At 38.1% G+C, this 19,138-nt stretch overlaps 1 pseudogene; it reads right to left on the reverse strand.

The window, feature by feature from the left end:
* Positions 1 to 5,715: 5,715 nt before the first annotated feature.
* Positions 5,716 to 10,289, reverse strand: LOC127794650 (ATPase 8, plasma membrane-type-like; annotated as a pseudogene).
* Positions 10,290 to 19,138: the final 8,849 nt, after the last annotated feature.

Here is a 19,138-nt window from a genome sequence, read left to right on the forward strand (position 1 = left end):
TTTGCTCAAGTTCATGGCCATTCTGATAAATAGTGTGCATTTTGCTTCAGATATAACTCACCAGAAATCTCCTTTTAGCAAGATCAGAAGAATATATAGCCCGAATCAATGAAACCAGTGGCATATTCAAGTTGGTGTTTGGGGAGAAAAGGATTCACTTGCAGTCCAGTTAGCTTGCCAGGCCATTGCCCGGTGCAGCCATAGCTGAATGCTGCCACAAATAAAGAACTGGTTTGGCAAGGTGAAATTCCACCCAAACTTAAAAAAAAGATTGGCATTGTTTGAAAATTAGATCTCACTATCTATGTGATTGATTATCAATTTCAATTATTTCACAATCTATGAGATTATAAGATTGATTATAATTAATCTTAATTGTTGAGATTAATTAATTGATGTAAATTAGTAACTAATGTAATTAGCATTCCTTATTTTTTTTTTTTAGTTATAAGGATTTGATTGATTTCTTTTTCATACGGATATTGTAACCATTTATAGTGAAGATTAGAGAAATATATACAAAATTTTCTCACAATTATTTATAGTATTAGAGTCATGAAGTATCATCTAGCCTGCATTACCCACTAACCCAAACACCGAACCCCTGTCTCAACAATGACGGTGGTGCCGATTGATCCAATGACCACCATGGCCTCACCAACCAGCACTCCACCAGCGGAATCCTCCATGTTTTTGACCCTAGACTCCCACATCGAACAAAACACTAACCCAAACACTGTCCCAACGCCTCCTTCCCTCAATCCCGACGCTACCACTATGTAGACATCCCACCTTGACCAACACCCTATCCCCTTGACTGCTCATCATCTCAATGGCACCAATTTTTGAGAATGGTACCAATCTGTGAAGCTCGTGATGACTGGTAAAGGGAAAATGGGCTATCTTACTGGTGTTCCGCTAGCCCCAAGCCCTCAATCTCCCAAATACAGCACATGGGTAGTGAAAAATTCTCTGGTGATAGCCTAACTCATCCAATCCATGGAACCCAAAATTGGAAGGCATTATTTGTTCTATAACACTACCTAAGAAGTGTGGACTGCTATCCACCAAATGTATTCTGACTTGGAGAATGTTTCTCAATTGTTTGAAGTTCAGACTACCTTACACTCCACAAAACGAGGTATGTCGATCACGGAATATTTTAGTACCATTTATAAGTTGTGGCTGGAGCTTGATCTATATCACACCGTTACTTGGCATTGTACCAAGGATGATCAACTGTTTCTAGCTATGAAGGAGAAAGATCGTGTTTTTGATTTTTTATAGGACTCAATGCTGATTTAGATGAGGTATGGGGTTGTATTTTGGGCACCAAACCTCTATTGACTATCAATGATTCCTTTGTAATTGTCCGGCACAAAGAAAGTCGCAAATGTGTTATGTTGCCTCATTCCAAAGATCCCGGCATTGATTCTATTGCCCAAGGCTCTGCATTAGCAGCTTATCATCCTGACAAATCCAAAGGACCTTTTGGGCAGCAGTCTCTCAAGCCTCAGAAAGATCGTTTTTGGTGTGAGCATTGCAATAAACCATATCACACCAAGGAGACTTGATGGGACCTTCATGGGAAGCCTGGTGACTGGAAACTCAGAAGTTAAAGACGCACAAAAATAGCTTTTGTTGTTGATGCCCCACCCGTCTCTCCCTCATCTAGAGTCTTACCATTCACAGTCGAACAAATGGCAGTGCTAAAAAAAATGCTCCACCCTACCAAGGAACCTGATTTTAGTTCCACTACACTTATAGCTCACAAAGGTAAAATCAACTTTTTTGCTTCCTTTTTATCTTACAAAGGTCCCCAAGACGTTTGGATTGTGGATTCCAGAGCAACTGACCATATGTGTGGCTATTTGATTGAACTCCTTAAATTTTACCCTTATACAGAAGACATTAGTAGTACTGTGGCAGATGGATCCTTGTGTAAGGCCGCGGGTCAAGATGATCTCACGGTGTTTGGGTTGCCACTTAAGGTTGTTCTTTATGTGCCTAAATTACAATGCAATTTCATAGTTGTTCATAAATTGATAACTGATTTACATTGCTCTATAACTTTGTTTCCTTTCCACTGTCAATTTCAAGATTTACCATTGGCAATACTAGGGAGCACAATGGCCTGTACTAACTATCTAATGGTGGTCTATTTAGTCCTTCTATTCCTGTGGGTCTTCACACTATCTCTGAATCCAATGTCCTTTTCTAGCACCAACGATTAGCTAGGGCATCCTAGTTTTTCATATTTAAATTTTTTGTACCCCCAATCATTCCTTAATAAAGACCTTAGTTCCTTTCATTGTGATCATTGTGTACTAGCAAAACATTTGCGTTCTCCCCATCCCTTTCGTCCTTATACACCATCACGCCTATTCCACCTTGTGCATTGTGATGTTTGGGGTCCATTTCAAGTTTCCACCATCATTGGCAAACGGTAGTTCGTCACATTTATTGATGATCATACTTGGGTTTGTTGGATTTACTTGATGAAAGATAAGTTTGAGATTCCTATGATCTTTAAACAGTTTCACCAACTTATCAAAAATGTTTTGCAGTTTTCTATACCGATCCTCCGTACTAACAATGGTAAAGAATACTTTTCTTAGGCCTTTAATCACTATCTTCAAGACTAGGGTATCTTCCACCAAAGTTCTTACTCTTATACTCCTCAACAAAATGAGGTAGCCAAGCGCAAAAATCGTTACTTGCTGGAAGTTGCTCGGTCCCTCATGATCGCTAGTCATGTCCCTCATTCTCTTTGTGGAGAGACTCTTTTGACTTCAACCTACCTTATCAACCGGTTGCCATCCAAAGTTCTCAAGTTTAGCACTCCACTTAGTGCTTTACTCTCTGTTTTTCCTTTATCTCACTTTCATAACTCTCTTTCACTTCAGGTTTTTGGGTGTCCCGCCTTTGTTCACAATAATCAACCCAATCCCAATAAGCTTGACCCCAATGCCTATAAGTGCATTTTCCTAGGCTACTCTGCTTCTCAGAAAGGATACAAGTGTTATCATCCTCCCTCTAAAGGATTTCTGATTTCTTATGATGTTTCCTTTGTGGAACACTAATTCTTCTATCTCCAAGCTACTCTCTAGGGGGAGACTTCATCAAGGGAATAGTTGTAGGAGAACTTGTTAGATTGAACCCTGAGCAACAATTTTTCCCTTGCATCCTGTAACCTTACATTCCCTTTGATTTTCCCATCTTTTCTTCTTCAAACACTCAAACCAAATTAATCCCAAATCTAGGGGGAATGTCCCACAATCCTAGACCACCATTGAAACATGTTTACTCTCGGAGGCTACACACTCTCAAATATAACCATGAGTTTGAACCAGTGGTAGATCCTTATGTGGAAAAGGAACCAAGCGTGGTTGAAGAAGATGTAAAAGAAGAAGATGACTTGGATCTCCCAATTGCTGTTAGAAAATAGTTAAGAGCTTGTACAAAGCACCCAATTTTTAACTATCTCACATATTCTTAGTTATCAGAAAGTTACGAGGCCTTTATTTCCAAAGTAGATGAGATTCAAGTGCCCCGCACTATTCTTGAAGCATTACAAGATCCACAGTGGTAAATGGCAGTAATGGAAGAAATGAAAGCTCTAAAAGAAAATGGAACATGGGAGATAGTGGAGTTGCCCCAAGGAAAAAAGATTGTTGGAAGTAAATGGGTGTTTATAGTGAAGTACAAATTAGATAGCACTATAGAAAGATACAAGTCTCGATTGGTGGCTCAAGGGTACAGCCAAACCTATGGAGTTAACTATGTTGAGACTTTTGCTCCTGTGGCAAAACTAAATACAATTCGAGTATTGCTATCACTAGCTGTAAACTTGGATTGGGAACTACACTAGATGGACATTAAGAATGCTTTTTTGAATGGCACTTTGGATAAGGAAGTTTACATGAGAGCTCCTTCAAGATTTAAGATGCATGCTGGATCAAGGAAGGTATGTAAACTGAAAACATCCCTTTATGGTTTAAAACGGTCTCCTAGAGTATGGTTTACTAGATTTAGCTCTATTATGAAGAAACTTGAGTATAAATAAGGACAAGCATATCACACTTTATTTGTTAAAAGACGTAATAATGGGAAGCAAATAGTTCTGATTGTCTATGTAGATGATATGGTTATCACATGTGAAGACATTACAGAGATTGTGAAGTTAAAGAAAGAATTCCAATTAGAATTCAAAGTGAAAAACCTTGGAACTCTAAAGTATTTCTTGGGAATGGAGTTTGTTAGAAGTAAACAGGGAATTTTTATCTCATAAAGAAAATATGTTCTGGATCTGTTGAATGAAACTGGAAAACTAGGATATAGACCTGCATCGACACCTCTAGAGAGGAATTGGAAACAGAAGATTACGGATGATGATCCTCTAGTGGACAGGGAGACTTATCAACACCTAGTTGGAAAATTGATCTATCTATCCTTAAGTAGGCCAGACATCGCTTTCAGTGTGAGCTTGATCATCCAATTCATGCATGCTCCCACAAAGAGGCATATGGATGCAACAGTTCAGATCTTGATATATTTAAAAGGAAGTCCAGGAAAAGGATTACTATTTAGAAAGATGAGTACTAGGGATGTAGTGGGGTACTTAAAATGCAGATTGGGCAGGAGTAGTAAATCTACAACTAGGTATTGCATTAAAGTTTGGGAAAATCTGGTTACTTGAAGAAGTAAAAAACAAACCATTGTTGCAAGAAGCAATGTAAAAACTAAGTTTCGTCCATTTGCTCTGGGAACATGTGAGCTCATTTGGATCCAAAGACTTATGGCAGATTTAAACATGCTTATCACCAGTCCCATGAAACTTTACAACAATGGTAAATCAACTATAAGTGTAGTACACAATGCAGTTCAATATGACATGATGAAGCACGTTAGAATCGATAGACATTTCATCAAGTCTCAAATAGATAATGGAACTATACTCTTGCCCTATGTTCCCACAACTTCTCAAGAAGCTGATGTTCTTACCAAATCTCTATCCAAACCAAGCTTTGAGTCTTGTCTGGTAAACTAAGAATTATTGACATCTATTCACTAGTTTGAGGGGGAGTGTTGGAAAATTAGATTCCACAATCTATGGGATTGATTATCAATCCCAATTATCCCACAATGGAATTGAACATATATCAATCTTATCCGACAATCTATGGGATTGATTATAATCAATCTTATTTGTTGGGATTGATTAATTGATATAAATTAGTAATTGATGTAATTAATATTCTTTCTTTTTTCTTTAGTTATAGGGATTTGATTGATTTTTTTCTCCTATACTTATTGTAACAATTCATAGTGAAAATTAGAGAAATATATATCAAGTTTTCTTACAATTGTTCAGGCATCATGGACAAATATGACTGCTAGAAAATGTCCTGTTGCCGACCCCAGTGCAAGCAGATCCAACCACTTCGATAATTGTGGGCGAACTAAGGTAAGTAATGGATGATTATCATAGTGAAACATTTTATTTATTGATCAGAATAGCTATTACAATTGACATTGCAACTGGTAAGCTCTTTTGACCAATCTTAATGTCACTAGCAACAATATTTCACGTGGCCAGCACCACTAGTGCATTGACACAACAGAGAAGATTGGGAAAGAAGTCCTATTCTGCTCTTCACCAGCACTCTGCTACACTTCCAGAGCTTAACAACCAGCTTCAACCCTCCTTTCGGCTTATACAGTGTAGTGCTGCTGGATGGTATCAATGTCCAGTCCCTTCAGCTTGACCACTGATTCAACATGTCCCTTCAGCGTGTGAAGCTCCCTCAACCTACAAAGCCATGAAGCAACACAACAGCAGGGGTATTAGGCTTGTCCTGGCCAAGTATGTCTAATAACAAGTGTTCGATTCGTTTCCTCTCTTTATTTTTCTTTAGGTGGTTTTTGTTGCTTCTTATTAACCTACCTGGCCACCTCAGCACGTCTCCTTGCTTGCTCGGCAATCTCAGACAACTCAGCGTAGCTGCTTTTATCATGGGACTTGTCTTGAGATTCTGCAGTCTGTAGACCATGAAGTGTTCGTTGAGCTGTGGCCCATTGTGCTTCCCTCTCACCTTTTCCATAATCCTTCTTGGTTGTGAAAGCAGTCTGATCACGCATAAATAGAAAGTTGGTAAGTAGTTGCTAAAACCAAAAGGAAAAACTGTCACAGCTATGGTGGTTTAGGAATCTGGTTGTCTAGAACTTGTTTGTTAACCTTATTCTGGATCATGTTATCCCAGGCCTTGCCACTCAATGCATAGCGGATCATGAACTTGAGGACATCTAGAGGGAAGTAGGTAACAATGCTGAAGATCCAGATGGCTCCAGCCCATCCCCATCCAATGCCTTGAATTTTAGCGAATGTCCAGTTTGCATACACAGCAATTGCAGTAGCAACCTACATTGAGTGATAACAGTGTCAAGTGCACGAAGGCACAACCTTCCATGCAGGTTGAAATCAAAATCTGACGAGACTTACCAACTGAGCTGCAAGAAAGGCACCAACGAGCAGGAGGCCGGGACGTTCAATGAAAGACCAGCTTCGCGACCTGGTTACAAAGATGAGTGCTTGGCTCACAATACTCACTTGAAGGTACAGTGCAGCAGTGAGCTGATCCTTCTGGTCTTTGAGTGATTTAACACCGAAAGTTTTCTGTAAATTAAAGGTGTATTCGTCAGTAACTGCTTTCAATTTGGCTTTGGTCATTTTAGAGGCTGACAAACTCACTGAAAAGAAGTCAGTGTCGGATGCAAGCCAGAAGAAGACCACAGTCATAAGAGCAAGGTAGCTTCCAAGGACAATGCCAGTGGCAAAGATTTCCTTGAGCTTCCATGAGTCTGGCACTGGAGATGGCTTGACCCTGTCCTTGGAGATGGTCATGATGGTTCCATCATTCAAGATGGCAATGATGAGTACCATGAAAGGGGAGAAGTCAAACTTCCAGATAAGAGCAATGAGCATGAATCCCATCACAATACGGATTGTGATTGAAACCGCATAGATGGTATAGTTCTTCATCCTCTGGAAGATGGCTCTGCTTGTCAGGACAGCACTCACGATCACGCTAAGTCCTGGCTCGGTCAAAACTATGTCAGACGCGCTCCTGGCTGCATCAGTTGCATCAGCCACAGCAATACCGATGTCTGCCTTCTTCAGGGCTGGAGCATCATTCACACCATCTCCCGTCATTCCACAAATATGTTTTCTCTCTTGCAGCTTCTTAACAATCTCATATTTATGTTCTGCATCCCCCCCCAAATTCACATTAGTTGTCCTGCCATTCTACCTAGAAATTTACCATGTACCTTAATTTAACTTGAATAAATTACCAGGGAAGACTCCTGCAAAGCCATCGGCCTTCTCAATAAGCTCATCGACAGAAATAGCAGCAATAGACTCATCCTTGCTCTGGCCAAGAAGGAAGGATGAAGGATACATGTTGGTGCCCATTCCGAGCCTACGACCCGTTTCTTTTCCAATGGCAAGTTGGTCGCCAGTGATCATCTTAACATTGACACCGAGGTCAAGGGCCCTTCTGATGGTCTCTGCACTGTCATGCCTTGGGGGGTCAAACAGGGGCAAGAGGCCGATGAATTCCCATGGCCCACCAGCGCTCTCCTTGTTCTTCTCTGGTATGGTCTGTAAACACAAAAAACAATCAAATCAACTTAGCATTAAAATTCATTTGCTTCCCTTGTTACACAGATATCATATCATCAACTTGTAACAGACCAGCCAACTAACCTGTCGTGCCACACCAAGAGAACGAAGGCCACGGTTAGCAAAACTGTCGATGATGTCATGGGCTTTTTTCTTCACATCTCCTTTGAGATCACAAAGTTCAATGATCTGGTGCAACCATTATTCAGTCAGACAATCGAAACAAAAATTCTGTGCTGGTAAAACTGCTCAAATAGAGGAGTTTTTCATACTTGTTCAGGAGCACCCTTGCTGTTCCTGTGCCAGTTGCCTTCAGAATCATGGTAGGTTATTGCAGTGCGCTTATCCACTGGATTGAAGGGTAGGAAATGAACCTCAGTGATCCCTGCTCTTGCCTGAAATCGCAGCAAGAAAGCATCAAGAGCAAGTCCACTCCCTACTTAGTAATGTTCTAGAGACACATATTATCATGAATGATCATAGTTCACAGAAAACATGATCCTGCAGTCAAGTACCTCCTTAGGATCACCCAACATCCCGACAATTGAGGCATCGATGGCGTCTTGATTTTCAACCCTGGAAGCCCTAGCAGCATACAAGACAACAGAATTCTTGTCCAAGTCTGTTTGAAACACCTGCCATCATGGGTAATTAAGTGATTTCAAAAACTCTTGTTGACATAGAAAATAAGCTTTGCACTTGTTTGCTATGGGATTATGCAACCTCAATGAGATCTTTGTCAACAGTGAGCTTGTTGAGGGTGAGAGTTCCCGTCTTATCACTACAGAGGACATCCATCCCAGCCATCTCTTCGATTGCAGTCATCCTCTTGGTGATGGCGCCTTGTTCTGACAGTCGGTGAGACCCGATGGCCATTGTCACTGACAAAACAGTTGGCATGGCAATTGGGATGCCTCCGATGAGAAGCACCAACAAATTGTCGATGCCTTGTCTGTAGTTCCTGTGCTGGACCGGATACATCACCACAATCTCGATCAGCATACCAACAGCAATGGAGCAGATGCAGAAGTTACCGATGGAAGTCAAGACCTGATTAAAAGATCACAATCAGAAATCATCAATTAAGTCTAGTGTGCTTTAAGTTATAAGGGGTGTTACAGAAGAAAAGGTAGGTAATAGATAGAATGAGTAAGTAGGTTTTTACCTGTTGGAAGTGGCCAACTTGGTTGGTGCTATCAACAAGGTGAGCAGCCTTGCCAAAGAAGGTGTGGACACCGGTTGCAATGACAACGGCCTCAATCTCACCCTGCTTGCAGGTGGAACCAGAGAACACTTCATCTCCGGGGTGCTTTGATACTGGCAAGGATTCTCCAGTGAGCGCAGACTGGTCGATCTTAAGGGGATCGCCTTCCAGCAGACGGGCATCTGCTGGGATGATATCTCCCAGCTTGACACTGATCAAGTCCCCCGGGACTAAGATGGATGCATCCTGCTCGCTCCATTTCCCATCTCTCAAAACCTTCACCAAACTCAACACAGTGAGCCATATAATCGGATTCAATTGGCCTAATTAACCAGAGCTAACTAGACATGGACATGAACAAGGTCCATAGAAACTTACCTTGCTTTTGGGAGCTAGACCTGCCATGAGAGCAGCAGCAGCATTTCCTGCACTGTTCTCTTCAATGAAACTGATGGTTGAGTTGATGATCAGCAACACAACAATTCCCAAGAAGTCTTGCCAGTCCGGAGGCTCGCCCTGCATTAGAGGCATTGTTAGATATCGGGGCATAAAGATATAACGTAAATCTGTTGAGGTCGAACCATTGTGTCTTTTTTTTTTTTTCATTTTTTTTCTTGATTTATGTATATTTGGTTGGTGTATGGGGAGAGAGAGAGAGAGAGAGAGAGGGGGGGGGGGGGGGTACCCCTCCATTGGCCAAAACAATGGCCATGATGGCAGCGGACTCCATGACCCACGACAGAGGATTCCACATGAATCCGAGATACTTGAGAAACTTGCTCTCCTGTCAGAAAGTTTTGCATCATCAGTGTCGGTGAAAATTCATGAACAAAGAAAGATTTGAAAGTTTCAAGAACAGGAGAGATCTGAGATCAGCATCAGCAGTAACAGTAGCAGGAGTAATGCTATTTGGCCCATCACAATAGCAGTACCTTCTTCTCCTCAAGCTTGTTGGGTCCGAAGATTTGAAGTCTCTTTTCTCCCTCCTCCTGTGACAATCCTTCCCGCGTGCATTTCAGCTGCTTGAAAACCTCCTCAACCGGTATGCTTTCCTGCACATCCATTCAATAATATCATTTATCATCATCCTCCTCCTCCTCTTGGAATGTGCATTTGGTTGAATATGAAAACCAAACCGTATATTTCAATTTAAATATATTTCTAAACAATACTTAGTAATTTAATCAAACAGTGCATGAAATCATTTCGATTTTGTTTGATTCAATTTGTGATTTCGATCGTATATATATATGTGTGTGTGTGTGTGTGTGTGTATATAAGAACTATATTTATGGTTTTGTTTTTGCTTTTGTATTTTTTGTTTTAGCGCAGGGCGATGGGGCTTGCCAGATCGACTTGCTGATTTCGGATTTCCTCCAAGGAGACGTCGCCGGCGGCCATGGCAAATGCGAACTGTAATGGAGAAAGTGCGAGCGAGGGCGGCGTTATATATCTCTCTCCCAATTCAGCTCGAGGAGTCTTAAATCTCTCTCTTCTCTGCGTGTGCTCCCACGGTGTCTCCTTGTTTCAGGCCGTCGCCATGGCCATGAAGAATCAAGCAATGAGGAGGCAAGCGATCAGCGAGGCCCCGAAGGAGGGAGACAGAGTGGGGGTGGCATTTGCAGGAGCCCCCATGGCTGCATTTAAAGCCACGCAGCAGCTTCTGGAGGACGACGACGAAGTGGTCAACCTGCGACTCCCGAACGACCGCATGCTTGCATGGCTGTTGTGGTTTAGCTCCGTGGCCCTCCATGATCCTCGCTTTCTCTCAATGCATGTGGAAATCAGTGTTTAAATTTAGGGATTCACTCTTTCATTCGTTGGCAAAATAAAATAAAAATTACAATTATTAATCATAAACATATCATTCTTATATGTTATTCAAACGAATTTAAATTATTAAATGAAATACATTGGACGAGTAATTAATCCACTAAAGTTAAGTAATAACTAATATTTTTAAAAAAGAGTTTTTATTTGCGAAGAAAACTCAACGACGATCTTACGTTATGATTTTAGTAAATTATATTTTATAAATAAAAAATTTCTCGCAGCACTTCCATCATAAACCTTCTGTCCATATAATATTAGTCTCCCATCACTTTCTTCCTTCGTTTTTTGGTTTTGATTTAAGAGAATTTATAATTATTATATTTCTATTTATTCGTTTAAATTCATCAAATATATATAATAGTTTATAAATTATGCATATCTAAGTAAGTATTATAAAAATGTATGTATGAGCTGATTCTAAAGAATTTGAATTTTATTGGTAGAAGCTACTATTATGATCCCTATCAATAAATCAGCTTAAAAGTAACATTGACCTTTTTTATATATGTATTGTTGAGATGGCTATTTCTATGATTTTGTTAGTAATACTTCATTGATAATGTGCATGGTATTATGTATTTGTTTCTTATGTACTTGTGTAGTTTTTATTATTTTATAAATAAAAATAAATTTACTCACTGTAATATAATATTAATTACTATACTAATGCATTAATTTTTAAAAATTATACCGTTTACGTTTTATAATTATACTAATCTATTTTGAAATTTTAAAATTGCATCAATTTTTTTTTACACTATTCGGTTATAATTTTTTTTCACTATTTTAAAATTATTCTGGGTGTTTTATTTGAGAATAACTTTGGTTGGAAGGTTAAATTTGAGGCATACATTGAATTTGTATAGGAGATCACTGGGGCATTCATAATTAATTCAAAATAAATATATAAAATTATTTTTAATTTTTTTATAAGAAAAAAATATTTTTGTTTAAAATAAATTAATTAATTACACTCTATAGGCATTTTATGTAACATATTTAAAATACGCTTAATGAGATTTTCAAACTTTTTCATCAATCGCAACTAGGACCTCGTTGAAGCAGCATTCATTAAGTTTCTTTCTCTCCAACAAATATTCTCAAGCAATTTAAAGGTATCAATTATGATTTGTTTTGTTTTTCATTATTTTTATTTTTGTGTTCACATTATTTATTAAACTGTGTAGAATGATTGTGATTGTGAGTAGAACACGTATTTTGATTAGATATCATTCTAGATCTGATTGATTTGCGTGAATTTTTTTTTTTCAAAACTGCACATCATAATAGGGTTTCGTGGCCCCACTAAACTCAATCAGGTTTAAATTTTTTTTATTACGTGAATCTAAATTTAAATATCCTTGTATATGTGATTTTTATTTAATAATATACTTGTCTAAATAATTTGATGTATTATTCAATATATGTTTGTTAGTAAATTAATTTAAATTTGATGTTATCATATTATTTAACAAAAAAAAATTTAACTTTTTAAAAAATTAAATTAAAAACTAAACACTTAAAAACCATCATTTGTGCTTCTTCCAAAATTTTTTAGTGTAATTTTTATTTTTTTTCATAAACTACATATTTAGTTAAAATTAGAAGATGATATTAATAATAAGATTGATGTTTTATAAGTTAAAAATAATGAATTTGAATTAAAAAAAAATAAAATACACATTTTAAAAAATAAATAAACTTTTTATACATGCTAATAGTTAGAATCGGCTTTAATTGGGGAATTTAACTCGGTATGGATTACCGACTTGTGCGCGCGTGTGTCCCATTGCACCTATAGTGATGGTGAGACTAATTTCTTCTTTTGAATCTTACAGCAATAGATGTAGCATCGTTGGTCATCGTGTGGAACAGAAAATGGAATGATAATAAATACGTAAGTGGTAATAAGATGTGTTTAGGGGCCTACAAGAATGTGACTTTTACTGAATTGGTTATATTATTTACACAGTGACGAGAATTGATAAAACAAGGTACAACATCGACATTCATTTTGTAATGGAACCCTCAAGCATTCTTCCAGCTAATAAGTTCTTTATCAAGGATGATCATGGTGTCAGATTTATTATGTTCGATGAAAGCAGATATAAAGTGATCTATATTGATATGATTTACAAAGATATTAGAGTTTTTAATCTACATACTCAGCCGCAAAATCAATCGCCTTCATATAGTCGTGGTAATCAGGATTCAAGTGTTTCCATTCTACTTACATCTCCATGTAGTTCACTGTAGAACGATGATTTTGATATATATGGTATAACTGGTTTGTCAAATGATATTGCACACATAGATAATAGTAATAATGAAACAAATGATAATCACATAAATGATGGTGATAATGAAACAAGTGATAGTGGTGGTGATGATGAAGGAAGAGTCAGTTTGGAATATCCGGAAAGTAAGATTTTCAGGTTCACAATTTGAAGATAACCCTTTACAAAGGAATTGGATTGTTCCCGATGTAGAAGATTATGTGTAATACCCGAGAAATTCTAAAGGACTCAAGGGTAATTTATCTTGGGAGCAAAAATGGAATTTAAGGATAAATGAAGGGTATAACGGTAATTTATTACTGTAAAGATGATCGAATCGACTGCCGGAAGTGCCCTGGAGTCGAGATGCCAAAAGAAAATGATGTGGCATTAATGAGCACCCCGAGATAGGATTTATGGTGCCGAAAGAAATCGAATCAGGAACAGTTTTCGGTACAGCTAAAATGTAATTGCCAATTAGGCTGCAATACCGAATTGTTATAGACGACTTCCTGGAAGTCAACGGAAGCTTGAGGGGGCTTCAGTTTTTCATGAAGAACAACCCTTCAGAGGTTTCAGGAAGAAACGAGAGGATTTGAGGCCAAAACGAAGATTCGGGCCTAAGTGCAGTTTTTAAAAATTGCTAGAGGGAGGACGAAACGATGATTTTTCAGAATTCTCAAAGGTCAAAATGATGTTTTAGGACTCGATGGTCTTAAATGCAATTATAGAAAGTTGAGGGGTTAAGTGAAAAGAGCCAAAGTGAGATAGCCTAAAAGTTAAGGGGTCAAACTGAAATTTTTCAAAGTTTGGCCAATGGGATCCGACCATCAGGTCGCTGGTCGTCGATTTCGGCCGATCCAGCCATGGGGATGGCACGAGGCTTGGTCGAGGAGGAACTTTTGTAAAGGAAAGAGGCGACAACAGCCATCATGATGGCTAGAAAAGCAAGAAAAAGCAACCGAAAGTGGTTGTGCGATGGAGCTCCTGCAACTCGATTTTTTTGTCGGGTGAGGCTGCCTCGAGGTCAATCTGAGGTAGGTTTAACCTCTAAGGGGCTTGGGTTGCCTGAGCAAGGCCATTTGGACGCTCCATTTTGTCTATAAATAGGAGCTCGAATGGCCGAAAATTTTCAGAGAGGAAAGCTTCAAATCGAGGGCCTTTTCGATCGAATTGGCATTCCAAAATAAGGGGATTTTGAAGCCCATAAGGGGTAGAATCATTCTGGAGATTTTGAGCCATTTTGGTGAAGGTTTGAAGCTGATTCGAAGCTCGACGAAAAATGGAGGCGGGTGGGCTGGCCGAGACTTCAAACGCCTAATGGGAGGTCTTCCGGTGCTATTTTGAGACTCAAACTTGGCCATGAGGATCGAATTGAAGAGAGGAAAAAGATGGCATGGTTTTCTTCGATCACCGGCACGGCCGTCGCCGGAGAAGACGACCGGCGCATGGGTCGTCTTCCTTGGGCCCGTGAGGGCGCGTCCCTACGTGGAAAAATGTGAGAAAAATCTCTTAATTCCTAGAAATTTGTGATCTTGAAATGTGTGCAAAAAGATTGAGATTTGGGATTCCCAATGTCTCGGTTTTAGAGCTAAAAATCCTCGTTTTGCATGAAAATGCAACACCCGGGTAAGTCTAGTATTTTTCCCTTGAAGTTTATAACCTAGAATGAATTGTTGTGAAATTAGATTTGAGAAAATAGTATTGAGGTATTTATTGGAATTTTTGAAAAGGAAAAATGAAAGAAAATGAAGGAAAAATGAAATAAATGGAATATTGAGGATATTTAGTGATTAAATATCATTTTCATGATTGAGGTGATTGAGATGATGTAATTGGTGCAACTTTTTTGAGTTGGCACGAGAATCGAGGTTGGGCACGTATATCGAGACGATGCGCACTTTTCGAGGTATCTTGATCTTTGGAAAAATGTGAGTTTTCCTATCCTACATGATATGATTGTTTATTATGCATGATATTTATGAAAGATATGATTGCTTATATATGCATAATATTTATGAAAGATATGATTCATTTTGTTATATTGCATGGAAAGTCGTGATAATTGCATGGTACGATATTATTGTCATGTTGATATTTGTGCATGGGAATGGGATGTCGCCCCCAGAGTGTAGCCGTAATTCCCCAAGGGCGTTGAGGGAATAACATTAGGCTTATCCTGTAGAGGTTCGGGATTTGCCTAGGATTCCTAGTCAGGCTTGCGGGTTAGGGAAGTTACACTAAAGGCAAATGTTGTTCATGTTATTGCATCATGCATTCATATATATGTTTTGGACCCTCACTAGAAGTTTCATCTTCTAATGGTTTATGCCCTTGGAACATTCCACGTTCCAGTTTAGACTTGCAGCTCAGGCAAAGAACATGTTGAGATATGACGGCATGTGATGGCGTGGCCGATGGATTCAGCGAGCTGACTCGGTTATTTCTTAGCTGATGTTTTATTGATGATTAGCCTTTTTAGAATATTATGGAATCTCTATGTATTTATGTATTTCAATATTGAGGATATGATGTTAACTATGGTACGGATTCTTATGCTATAAATAAAGTGATTTGATTATGTACCATATCAGGTTTCGATTATCGCTTCCGCATTTTTAATGATTTGCTGGGGGTTTTGTTTGGAACTCGGTACTTAAGGTTTAAGTTATGTACCGAGAAAGAAAGAAAAAAATAATTTATGCATATTTGGGCCCTAGCATAGTGACACGCTCGGTAAAAGAAAAATGAGGTGTTACATTATGCAATTGAGATAACGCGACCTGAAGTGCCGACTCCCTACTAAGGTGATATTTTTAATCAAGGTGCATTATTTAAAAGTAAACAGAAACTGATTTTGGCATTTGAACACAATTGTGTTGATGTGAAGATGGACTATCAAATCAGACGTACATGCACGGTTCGATTTGAGATCGGTTGCAAAGATGTGAACTTCAAATTTTTGCTTTGTGCAAGATGCAGACCCAGTTGTTCATTTTAGCATGTGGTGAAGTTTATATCGGGTCGCACATGTACTCTGAACGTCTACAATTCATATTTTCGGAGTGTGAAGGCTATTGTAATCGAAAGTTTATTCTTAAAAAGAGTGATGCGTGGTGAATATACATCTAAAATGCTAATGTAGGAGTTGCTGGAGCAGTATAGTGTGTAGATCATGTGCACTAAAGTTTGGAGGTCGTTACAACATGCAAAGAGACTCACTTATGGCAATGCAGATGAGTTATTTCAACAGCCACCCTCATATTTTCACATATTAAAAGAAACAAATCTTAGCAGTATCACTGTAATAAACACAAATGAAAATAATCATTTCTTATATTCATTTTTTTACACTTGAATCTTCCCTTCAGGGTTTTTGGATTGACATAAGATCGATTGTTGCTGTTGATGCCATCCATTTGAAAGGTGAATACAAATGGATGATTTTTGTTACCACTTACAAAGATAAGGAGGAGATGATTTATCCCATCGCTTTTGGATTTAGAGATGGTAAGTCTAACAGGTCATGGATTTAGTTTTTGACAAAATTGAAAAAAGCTATCGGTGTGCGGGATAATTTGGTCATCGTATTCGATCATCACTAAAGCATTGCGAATGCGATTAGCTGTGTTTTCCCTTTTGTCTCACATGTGTCTTGTTTCTTCCACCTTAAGCAAAACCTAAAGAGATGGTGTAGACAATAAAATGACATGATGGATACATTCCATCGTGCAACATACAGCTACACTTCAGTAGAGTGTGACATATACTTGGTAGAAATTCAGTCGATGCATTCTTAGACGCATCTGACACTGGTGGAAGCAAAACTAGAAAAATGGTGATAAGGGAATATTTACAGGGGGTAATTTTACTGTACTACCCTTGGGAGGTTACCATTAACTTGGAGCCATGCGTGCCAGTAAAAGCTAATATGCAATCACCACGTGTCTTTATAATCTCTATTATGATTTTGAATTGGAAAGAGATAGAGAAGAAGATTCAGTCAACCAATAATATCTCCAACATCTCATGAATTATCTCTATTAGGGAATATTATATTTTCTCCCCATGGAAAGGGGATCGACCTCTATTTTTAAAAAATATCTTATCTTCTAAGGGAAAGGCCAGGCGACATCTATAAATAGAGGACAGCCTCTACAGGTAGGGGGATCTGATTCCTAAGAGACTCTTCTATTATTTTTTCTATTACTATCTCCAATTTATAACCCTATGAACTAACTTAAGCGTCGGAGGGATCATAGGGAGCAAGTCCCCACCCTTTTTGCAAGTACTTGGTCCGGGACAGAAGAAGGTGATCGACTCTGCATCATCAAGCGGTTACGTACATATTATAAGAGAAGAAGATATTCCATGATGACCACCAACATTGCCGAGTCTCTTAATAAATGCATGATTAAAGCACGTTGATTGTCTATAACAAGTGTACATAAATTTCTGAGACACATGCTTCATAAATTGTTCAACGATAGACGAGCTGCTGCTGCCAAACTCGAAATTGATGTTACCTTTGCTGTAGTGGCATATATCAACTTTGTAAACTTATATCTCATTACATTCCCAAAAGTAGAATGAAATATATTATTTTATAGATCAATGAATACCTATAACATACATCCATTTATCCACACATCCATACAATTATATAAGTCCATGATCATCCTTCCAATTCAATCTTATTGAACATTATGGTTTAAGATTAATATCCTTGTTAATGTAATATGCATCATTTTTCAGGTCATTGATATCTTATATCATGAGCATTAATTGGTTATGTATTATATCAATCACATTGCATAAAAATAGAAATCGAAAAAACTCCAAAAATTTCAAACAAGGCTGAAATCGGTTAACAGTTACAAGCCAAATTGTTGACAGCTTTTGGGTTTTGGTGGGAACTGTCGACAACTTATTTCAAACTGTTGATAGTTTTTGGGTTTTGCTCAAAACAGTCGACAATTCTTCTATTCGATTGACAGTTCACCAAGGCCAAAGTCTAGAAATGTCGATCGATGGATGCAGGCTGTCAACCGGTAGATTCCAAATCTACAAAAACAGAGAGTATTTTCTAACCCGAAACACATACACATCACAATTACAATTGCATAGGATATGAAAACGAGCCGAGACTCTGATACCACTGATGAGGAATGCCATTAATAAGTGTACCAATGCAACGGTTTAACTGATTTTCAAAAACTTTTTTTGAAAACACATGAAAAGCCAGCGAAAACATAAACCAAAATCACATTGCAAGACTCGTTTCGATGTCCATATGCTAACCAAAACTAAACCATGCCATAAGAGGTTTAATAGGTATACCTTTCAACTCTTGAAGGGTGATGTAGAGGCTAAAATTCTCCAGGTAGTAACAATTATTTGCTCCAAAAATAGCTCTCGAAACTTCTTTGCTTAGACCAAATTGTCCCCTGAAAATACAAGGGGCTTATCGAGTCCACACTCTAGCAAGGTGGTGAATCCTTTTACTTTCTTTTTGTGCTAGACAGAGAGAGTAAGGGAGATTAAGGCGAGATGAGTTGGCAGCAACCAAAGCGACGAGAGAGGGGAGGTGACACGTTGACGGCGAGAGAGACGATGGTGACGACATAGATAGAGGATGTAGCAGCAGTCAACAAGATGAGTTGGTGATGAGGCGGGTCGACGACGAGAACAACGAACACCTAAGGTAGTGTTCTCTTTGTGTTTCATTTTTGAGTTTTGAGTTTTGAATTCATTTTGAGTTTTGTGTTTTGAGTGTTTGTTTTGAGATTTCTGAAAATGCATTCTTTTTGTCATTTTAAGAAATTGTTTTTCAAAACTAAAAATTGAAAACGCGTTTACTTTCAAATTTAAAAAAAAAAATTATTTTATGATATTTTATTCATAAAGCATCATCAAATAAATTATTTTATTCACAAAATATCATCTACTTAATCCAATTTTTAATTATTTTATTTTTATGCAGTGTATACCTACTTGTTAATGATAATGTCTAAGAATCTATCTTAATAATAATAAGCTACTTCAACATTTAATGGCTATTTAAATTAAAATTAATTATTATTATTATTTAAAAAATTAAAACAAATATAAAGATGATGAAGTGTATTTTTGTAACACTGT

Source organism: Diospyros lotus, chromosome 2 (genome assembly GCF_014633365.1).
Source record: "Diospyros lotus cultivar Yz01 chromosome 2, ASM1463336v1, whole genome shotgun sequence".
Taxonomy (NCBI): Eukaryota; Viridiplantae; Streptophyta; class Magnoliopsida; order Ericales; family Ebenaceae; genus Diospyros; species Diospyros lotus.